We start from the raw sequence: 8,673 nt of genomic DNA on the forward strand, positions 1-8,673 counted from the left end.
AGCAGATGTCATGTACATTTATTTCAGCACAGGGCATAGTTGGTATGTTGTGCAAGTTTCTGTTCTTCTCCTCGATCCAGCCTGCATCAGCATTGGACCAAAGAGAAGACCAATAAGTTGTGAGTTCTTCTTCTGTTGGTGTGCCACTGTGCTGTGTATCAGTGTTTGTTTTGGTACTGATTTGTCTGTAGAAAAGTTTTTCATTGTTTGTGAATAATTTATTTTGTTGTTTTCGTAGTGTACATGTTTTGTATCGTTTGAGTCTACGTGCTTTGGCTGCGAGTTTTTGTTTTAGTGTATCGATGTATTCTGTAATGTGTGTGTTGTGATGTTCATGTTTTGTGTGTGTTTTGATTTTCTTGAAAATGTTTTTGAGTTGTTTCTTTAATTTGGGTGTTATGTTGTTTTTAGTGTATTGTGTCAGCCTGCCTAATTGCTGTCTAATGTCATTTATTTGTGTTTCTATTCTTCTCTGCCAGGCAGGCTTGTGATAGAATTGTGTTTTGTGTGTGTCTGTCTGTGAGTGTATTTTCAGTCCATGGTGTGTTACTACTGTGACTGCCCCAGCATAAACTAATGTATGAATGTCTGAGAGTGTAGAAATTGAATGAATGTAGTTTGGTAGTAAGTGAGTGTTTACATAATTTAGTGTTTTTCCTACTACCTTTGACGTGTTGATTTTCGGTATTCGTGGTCTTTGTGTGGGATCTGTACCTGTATATTTAGTGAGTGTTTCCTGAAATATAAGTGAGAGTGTATTAACTAATTCTATGTCTACGTTATCAGTGATGGATGGGGAAGTGCCTGCAGTATCATTAGTGGTACTTGTTGTGTGTGTGCTGTAATCAGTGCTTGTTGCTGGATTATCCTGACAGGTTACGTGATCTTCATTAATGTTAAATGTTTCTGTCTGTTGATGTATTTGATCAGCAACCTGTTGTTTGATAAGTTCAAGTGTTGTTTGTGGGATAAGGTTGTTGTGTATAATTGTTCGTTTTTGATCAACAACCCTTTGTTCGGTGACAGTGAGGTGAGGATATTGTTGTGTGAATCTATGGTGTAGTTGTTGTCTGTATGCTGTCATGTTTGTTTCGAGTCTTGTGATGGTGTAGTAAGTACGGATGATAAACTCTTTCATTTCTGTTGTCCATTTCATCCATTGGCATGGTTTTCCAGCCTTTGTGGTCTGTGGATGTATTTGTCATGGAAACACCAAGGCTAGGCTGATTCCTCACATCTGTTGAGGGCATTGCAATAGCCATGCTTGGGCCGGCGCTGCTTTCACCACTGGTAACCAAGGGAGACTGTGGCCTATTTTTCGAACGTGAGCCTCTGCCTAACCCACAAACACGGACCTTGTTAACCCGGATGATGTCCGACCGGTATTAGACTTTGATCTGGTTACTACCATGATAAATATCTCCACAGAATGTGGGTGTGGTCACTCTTAGCTTCATTTCTCCCCATAGGCCTTACTGGCATGGGTGTCCCTACTAGGAGATTGTGCTCCAGCGTGCATTGCCCTATGGATCAGTAAAATTACTGGGCTCTCCCATCACGACCAGGTGGAAACCACAGGAGAGTTATTATTATTATTAATCCTTCTCAATTATATTATAGGATTAGGGTCAAATTTATGAGAAATTTTTAACATTATTTGAAATAAAATGATTAATTTTAAATCCTAAAATTAAAAAAAAACTTGTTTGGAATATTATATTTCAAATTCAATATTTTGAATTTTCAAATTTGGAACAAATTCATATATTCATTCGAATTTGTTTATTTTGAATTTATTGTTTTTGGGTTACTTGAAAGGTGGAAATGATTAAGATATAATATACATTTTGGCAATTAATAAATATGTGTCACTATTTATTTTCCTTCTTTATGATTTACACTTTATACTGACTAAAACTAACTCCTTCCGCTTCTTCTCTTGCGGTAGAATTTCCAAAAATCCCTTCTTAATTAATGTGCATTCTAATGGCATACTCTACTAAAATGCAAAAACCCACATTTAAAATGTTACAGTAGCACCAAAGTTCTTCAGAATAAGCCTTAATCTTATCTCTTCCCTCTTCCCTGCAGGGGGGAGACTTTTTCAAAATCCCTTATTAGTGTACACTCTCATGATGTATTCTGTGTACCAAATTTCAACCTTCAATTCCTAACTGTTTGGGCTCTGCACTTATTATCATCATTATCAACCCATCTTGAATATATATACATATATATGGCTAGTTTGTACATGTACATCATTAGGTAATGATATACAAACTAGTAATAGGCTTGCTTTCATAGTTTATTCTTATCTTTTCAATTAGTTAAGCTTATATTCTTGACAAAGACTATTCAAACTAAATTAGGATTACATAATGGCACAAGACAAATAGGAAAATAAAATTATGTTGAGACAAAGCCCTGGAGGCTATATATTAGGACCTCACAAGTTCCATGTAGCTCATGACTAGATTAAGGAGATTGCTGTATTATTGGATGTAAGGTAAATTCAACGATCATTTGCAAAGAAAATATTTGCTTATTTGCATATTAGTACATTGTATTAATCATAAAACACATACAGAAATGTAAGATAATAAGAAAGGAGAGCAATCAATTTGAGCAGCCTAAGATGATGAGCTTAACAATCTAATTGTGCCCAAATTAACAAAGTGATTGCAAAATTGTTAAAACAACTTGTAGATAATTAATAGTTTAATAAGAAATCCAACATAATTTTTAGGAAAAATGAAGCAAAGCTTGACTAGAAGCAAAATTTAAATGAGAGAGAGATAAGATGCACTAGAAAAACATTTAGAAAAAAGATATTTAATGTCAGAAAATTGATAGATAATTAAAATACTATTGGTAACATTTTAAAAATAAAATTATCAAATTGTTTTTAGTTAGTTCCTATATATAGTGTGTGCTTATAAAATGTATATACAGAAGTTTTTTCTAATACAGTCGACCCCCTATAAGATATAGATACATTCCATTCTTTAGGAATCCGATTTCTTACAAGTCATTCCAATCACAGCCCGACACGTGTCAAGTTTACGGACTACGGCTGATTGAAAGGTTTTCTTCCATAAAATTAATCGATTCTAGACTAATCCGACTCAACATTTCCAAAATACGTATATTTTTTTTTGGAAATAATCCGTATAAACTACGCTATAAACAAAAAATTGTAGGATTACTTACCGAGTGTCACCATTCGACATTGCCATTGCTCAACATTGTTTTCGTCGCGGAACAGCTCAGCAAAGAGCGGCCGATTTCTAACAACTTATTTTTCTGTGAAAACTTCGTAGAACTTCGGAGACATCATTAATATAAATAATTTTAATCGCCGTTGAATAAGAAATGTTTCTTTCACAAGAAATGTATAAAATTACAGTACTGTATTAGACTTACGGTACCTAATTTACATACTGACAGACGATAGTTAGCGTAAAAATCTCCGTAGCGTGGCGCCACGCTAGACGGCGGAAATTATATATTTAATTATAACAAAGTTACAATAAGTTAATATATAATTATATATACAGTACCTAATTTATATATAATTAATATATAATTATATGTACAGTACCTAATTTATATATAATTTATATAATACTGTCCAGACGATAGAAATCTCTCCGTAGCGTGGTGCTACGGAGAGATTAGGGAAAGTAGTTTGGCTGCCTGATGACGTTTGAGGTAATTATAGGGAATTTTTACTGTTTTTTACGGATACCGGTCACAATTTTTTCGTAGTTTTATAGGAATCATAATTATAGGGACCGTAATTATAGGGGGGTCGACTGTACGCTATAATGTTTACAATCCAATTCATTTCCTATATAAAGTCAGTGTCAAACAGCCTGCATTCTTAGAAATAGTTTTAACTATATATTATTAAACAAAAATAGCCAACAAAAGATTATGGCATTTCAAACAACCAAAACAAAAAAGTTATGCTAATCCTTAAAGCAGATATTTTAAAGAAAATGGTAAAAATGAGATACAAAATCAAAACTGGAATAGATAACTTGTAAAATCTAAACTATTCATACTTTTCCAGCAAATGGGTTTAATGAAAGAATATACAAATGCTTTCAGTTTATTTTATAACCCTGCCTCAGGTTTCAAACTACAAAATTCCCTTAGGGAGGTTTATAAAACAAACAAAAAAGTTTATATATTTGTTCATTAAACCCATTTGCTTTTCCAGCAAAAGTGTGAATAGTTTTAATTTTACAAGGTAAAAGTGAGTGTCTAATGCATACAGAATATCCAACAGAATGGAGCAAGTTACTCATATGCAGAATATGTACTTTTACAGTTATTATATTTATATAATAAACATAATAGATAAAGATATAGTATCTGCTAAAATCACTAATCACAGTGTGACCAATATGATTCACTAGAATTTCAAAAAAGTGTATTAAAAGTTGGTATTTCGGTAAAGGATTCCAATGTGGATCACTGATTTTCTAAGTTTATCATTTGTTAGTGAATGAAACTGAAACTACTATTTAAAATTGTTTTGGAAATAATAAAGATGATACTCACTTTTGCTAATTTTAAACTCAATAAAACATTTTAGAGATTGTTGTATTTTTTGCATACATGTTAGCAATATTAAAGTGCTTAATAAATAATACCTTATTATGGAATGATATTAAGGTTAAAAGTAATATAAATAATCAATCATATACTTACAAAAACTAAATTTAAATATTTTTACAAAAAGTATTTAAGTGTATAAAATTAAAATATCTCATAGCATATATGATTTTCTTTTTTAAATTATTAAAATTTATGAAGATGACAAAAAATATTAACATACCACTGTATTCATCATTATCTATTATCTTAAGGCAAAACTCAAACTGCTCATCTTGATTATCAGGGTTAATGTGTGTGAATATGAATGAGAGTCCAAGATCTGAAACACAGTGTTTATATTATACATAATATATTTATAATAATAATAATATTAATAATAATAATAATAATAACATACAGGTGTGATACCACACACACTACACAAAAGCCTGGGAACATTACAATTGAATAGAAATACATACATAACACTACAGAAGGCCACTATATTGAATACATGCCATATTAGGAAATTCCTGAATACAGACTCTGACACACGCATTTAATTTTAGTTTTGTTTTGGTTGCTATGCCTTGACTCTTGTCCGGCATAGTACACAGCCACCGGTGTAAACCGAGTAGAATCCACTAAACCCAACACAATAATAATAATAATAGTGAGTTTAAGAACAATAATTATTAACAACATATCTGAATGCAAAACAAACATTTAAAGCTATCAACATACATGTCCCATTACTGACATATTTGTTTGGAGTTATACAGAGCAATTCACTTGGGACTGAACACTTTTTATGTGGAATATATCCACATAAAATGAAATTAGCATGCAACATGAATGGAATGATCATTTCATGATGAAGCAGAAGGCAAGTTTTACATTACATGTTATTCAAATGTGATTGTGCAATCACAAAATATTGAATAAAGTAAGTGTTCAATCCTGAGCAAATCTTTCTGTACAGTGGGCACACTAAGAAGTAGAATTCAAAGGAAAAAAAAAAAAACTTTAAAACAGAAGCACCACCTTAAGCCATCCAAAGAAAGTTTGATCCTTCCTCAAAGAGGGAGGGTGAAATCTCACAGATATTTTAAAAATACAAACACTACAAAAGTTTTTCTATAGAGTTTTTGTCTGCAAAGAGCTAACTCTTTGCAAACAAAAATAGTACACTACTAGACTTACACAAATTGATCTAGATTTAATAGTTCACAAAACGTATAGATATCATTACACAAGTCTTGGGTTCATAAGAAGCTCCATGATATACATCTCAACAATATCAGCCAGGATCAGGTTGACAGAACAGCTAGTTGACATCATCCAAGAGTCAACCAGCTGTTAATTTCCATACAAGTCCCGTTCATAAATATAAGAAACTATATATTAGAAGACTACACTTGTATGAAATGCCACATCATGCACAAAACAATCACATTGGGTTGCAAGCTTTTAACACAAACTGACTACTTACACTGACAGAACCAAATGCTAATATATTAAAAGCTTGCACACAAACACAAACAAACAATAACACCAAAGAACCATACTACAAATACACAGCTCAGACAGTTGTAGAAAACAACACACAAAATATACAGATTACTATTGTGAGAATTCAAGCCCATTTATGAATTTTGACAGTTTGATTAATTTTTCTCATCATTATTTCCCCTCTTCCTTCAAACTTCGAGAAGTGACCTCTTAACCCTTCCTGAGGGAAAAGAGAAAAACATAACCCACACACTTCCTACTTCATCTGATTTTAACAATGATAAAACCGATCACATGACCCATCAAATGAACAATTATTACTAAGGTTGCACTACATACCCTAACCTTAGTCACCTCCAGCCATTAATTCCATCAGTTTGACAACTGTTATCAAATTTATCAGTTGGAAATAGTGACAATACTGGATAGAAGAAGTAATAAATCTACAGAAATGTTTCGATTTCTGACAATTAGTATAAACAATCCTGGACACGTCAAACTTGCCTGGATTGCAACAGAATGTTCCCCGATCTTCCACCCCCTTAGGGACATGTATAAAAAGGGCTTGGACACAGTCCTCCAGGCGAACATCAGCAGGGGACATCAACAGGAGTCAACAGACCCACACTGCCACTCTGTCTGTCGCCACCTCACCATACTAGCTGTCTCTATCCCAAGATAACCAGATGACCACTTCCCAGGTCCACGATAGTCCCAATGATGTCATATACCAGACTTAGAGGTATTTTTAAGAAATCTATCTGTATACTCTCTCGTCTCTTAGTTTAACTTTGAGAATAGAACTTAGATATTCCATTGGAAAGACGAATCATTGTCGCGACCTAGAATAGAATTTCTGATTATTTCTATTTGTGTAGCTTTTTGCTTTTGCCTTTGATATGTATAATTTTATAGTTGTTTATTAAACGTGCTATTCTTGTTCAACCTGTGAAATTATTCGGAACCTGTCGATGTACTCAATGACCTCCCCACTCACATTTAGCCCTCCGAAAGCCATCCTCTGACAGAGCCACTGGTAAGTGGGGACAACTAACCCCCTTGGTTCTCACCCTATGAGTTATAATCACAGAAAAAACAATCTATCACAACAGACCAGAAATCACATTCATTGACAAACAAAACAAGATCGCCTACATCATAGCTATACCAAACACTTGCAATATATAAAATTCATACACTGAAAGAATTAATAAATATTCATAACTTGTCCATGAAATAAAGCATCTGTGGACAATAGATAAGGTACTTATTGTGCATATAATCCTTTTTTGTACAGGCATCAAATTACACACACTACAGAAAGATGTCATAATAAACACATCACACTGTAAGGATATTCTTAAACATAGATATACTGTATACACAAACAGCATGTAAACAAAACATTTTCTGCAGTTATGCCTTGACTTTGGTCTGGCATAATACTATGCACTTGTATATATGCAGTGTAAGATACATTTTACCAACATCACAAGAACAACATTATTATTACTATTATTATTAGTGATGTAACAAATATTCAGTTACTATTCAGTATTCGGCCTATTTTTCGGCCGAATATTTAATCACTATTTGGCCGAATACCAAATACCTAAAAACAGGAGTAAGAAATAACAAAAACACAGAAAATTAATCATTTTGGTATTAGACTTAATGTTGTCGGGTTAGTGTTGTTTGTTTATATTTATTTATAACTTATAACATGCACAAAATAAAAAAAAAAATAATAATATTAGTCACATGTATTCACAATTTATAATTACAAAGATCAGCACCACACACCTATTCATTCGAGAATTGTCTCACACATGTGAGGGTCTGAACCTGCCTATCCTTTCTAAGTGCTCGTCTTTGCTCTTTCCTTTCTCTTTCCTCCATCTCTCTAGTGTACGTATGCCTATGCATATATCATAATATGCGCTCATGATACTTCCGATTTGTCACTTTTCTGTCGTAGTTTTTCCATTTTGTAATTACATGACTCATAGCCTAATGATAATGGAGAAAAGAGACAGATAGAACGTCGGTATATGTCACAGTTATGATTTCACAAATTTGAGACAGCTTGGTAGCCCGAACGACCCCAGGCTTTCGCCCGTGCATGCTAAGTGACTTTCGTTACAAGCATTAACTTTCTGAAGTCTATGACAACAATTGTTTGGCATTGATGGCCGTGAATTTCGCGCCAATAAGCTGCCTCGACTTGTTCGATTATGTTATCAACTCAATTTCATATTTATTTTCACATTTTCACTTCGCGGTCCTTCTCTGTTCTTTTTCCGTTATTTACATGTGTAGGTCATTTCATTGTTATCCACATTTGATATCATCATTTATCACATACTGCCATGATGCTCTTGTCTGTCCACTACAACTGTCAAGAATTAACGTGATTGGCGAAGAGTAGTGACAGTGGGCCAATAGAGAGCAGGGTCCTTGCCATAATGAGGTTTGCGCACCAATTTTCGTACGTGCATTAATCAAGCCGAATAGTTTGGCCAAATATTCGGTATTCGGCCTGAGGCCGAATATACT

The 8,673-nt window shown here is 33.5% G+C and overlaps 1 long non-coding RNA gene across 1 annotated transcript in view; it reads right to left on the reverse strand.

The window, feature by feature from the left end:
- The window catches only part of LOC111618036, a 31,789-nt gene that overhangs the window by 6,400 nt on the left and 16,716 nt on the right, over positions 1–8,673 (reverse strand). The window contains exon 2 of the long non-coding RNA XR_002755512.1: positions 4,847–4,945. This is a non-coding gene — a long non-coding RNA (uncharacterized LOC111618036). The remainder of the gene's footprint in view (positions 1–4,846; positions 4,946–8,673) is intronic.

This window comes from Centruroides sculpturatus, unplaced genomic scaffold (assembly GCF_000671375.1).
Source record: "Centruroides sculpturatus isolate CEXI.00-Female unplaced genomic scaffold, Cexi_2.0 scaffold47, whole genome shotgun sequence".
Classification (NCBI taxonomy): Eukaryota; Metazoa; Arthropoda; class Arachnida; order Scorpiones; family Buthidae; genus Centruroides; species Centruroides sculpturatus.